Genomic DNA, 1,888 nt, shown 5'->3' with positions numbered 1-1,888 from the left:
GAATGAATGCGTGGCTCCGGGATCAATTAAGTAAAAGCAGGTTGACCAAAAATTAATAACGTACCAATGATAACATCTGGAGAAGTACGACCCTCCTGCTGGGTCATAGCATGCAGTCTAGCGCGAGTCATGGGACGTCCACGCTGACCACTTCCCCGCTGAGAGCCACCTCTGACCGAAGCACTGCCCTGGGCACCACTACTAGAGCCTCCAGCTGAAGACTGACCAACAGGCTGAGTAGGGGTGGGAGTGGTCCTCTAAGCCAACAATGGGCAATCTCTCCTGAAGTGGTCCTGACTACCACACTCAAAGCACCCAGAAAACTGCTGCTGCTGCCCATAAGAAAAAGTCTGGCTACCGGATGACCCACCATGGAAACTGCCACCCGAACCATACTGCCCAGACTGCTGCCTACCCAACTGACTCCTAGCAGGTCTCCTGTGACGTCCTCTAACCCTGAACCGAGAATGAGAACCTGATCCCCCACTACTGCCACTACCAGCTGATGAACCTGAAGCGGATGATGAAGCAGCTTTCTTGGATGGACCCTGACTGGGGCCACCGAAATCTCGTGGCCGAGCACTATAAATCCCCATAGACTCAATGGCCATGGCTGCATGAACAGCGTCAGAGAAAGTCGGGTAATAAACACCAGTCATCTTATCTGCAAACACTCCACCAAGTGCCCCAATGAACATCTCCATCCTGGTCCTCTCATCAGGAACCAAATACGACATATGATAGCTCAGAGATGTGAATCTCTCCTGGAACTCTATAACACCCTCATCATCCCTCTTCTTCATATTCAGGAAATCCGACTGAATTCTCCTGCGATGGGCAGGACTGAAATACTGCCCCAAGAAAAGCGTCTTAAACTGCTCCCACGACATACTCAGAGCATCTTCAACATTCCTGCTAGCGAGCGACCACCAGTGATGAGCTGAATCGTGTAGGAAAGTCACTGCCATCTTCACCTTCCTCTCTTCTGGCAAATCTGTGCTCGCAAAAGCCTTTTCCATTTTGTCTACCCAAGTATAAGCATCTAGGGGTCCCTTGGCACCCTTGAACTCTCTTGCTCCAACCTCATAAACTTCTCTCCTTTTCACCGTATGAGGTTGTGGAGCTCGATCGATGACATCCCTTAGCATATTCCCAATATCATCAACCAGTCCCCTGACCTTATTGCCCTCATCGGCATTGGTCGAAGTAGCCATACGGGGTTGCCGTGGGCGCCTAGGAGGCATAGTACCTGAGGAAAAAAAAATTTAGTAGTCCATAAACAAGACTAACACAACAATCACATATACCCAAATAACACATAGCATCAAAAACATAAAATGCTAATGAATCCGCCGCGGTCGGATCATCACTCTATAGACACTACGTGCTACTTAGGCAAATATGATAATGACAAGGAAGCAGGAAAAGGAAACCTATAGCTCTGATACCAACTGACACGACCCACCCCAAATTTCACCCTGAAACCCGGAGTAAGTCGTGCGGGGACCACCTCCAAGGAAAATTTACTGAAAAGATTAAGCAAATCTCCCTTGCAGATGGACAACCCTAACTCGAAAATTTCATATTACACTCTTAATTCAACACTTCCGAACATCACATGATCATCCTTCAGAAATTCTACATATAATATACGATAATCCCAAAGTATTCAGAGCTACTAAACACAAGCGGAAGAAAGAAAACACGAGTAGGTTGAACAGGTAACCTACTGACGAAAACTGGCAGAAATGCGGGTGACTATGCCTCGTCTCCTACTAGATCCAACCTGAACTCTGCAGACTGGGCAATTTAAAACGAAGCGCCCAGGGGAAAACATTTAATAACGTTAGAGTGAGTGGACAAAAATAAATAATAAATAAAATATTTA

The sequence above is a fragment of the Fragaria vesca genome, linkage group LG2 (genome assembly GCF_000184155.1).
Source record: "Fragaria vesca subsp. vesca linkage group LG2, FraVesHawaii_1.0, whole genome shotgun sequence".
Taxonomy (NCBI): Eukaryota; Viridiplantae; Streptophyta; class Magnoliopsida; order Rosales; family Rosaceae; genus Fragaria; species Fragaria vesca.
Note: the sequence above shows the minus strand (reverse complement) of the source record.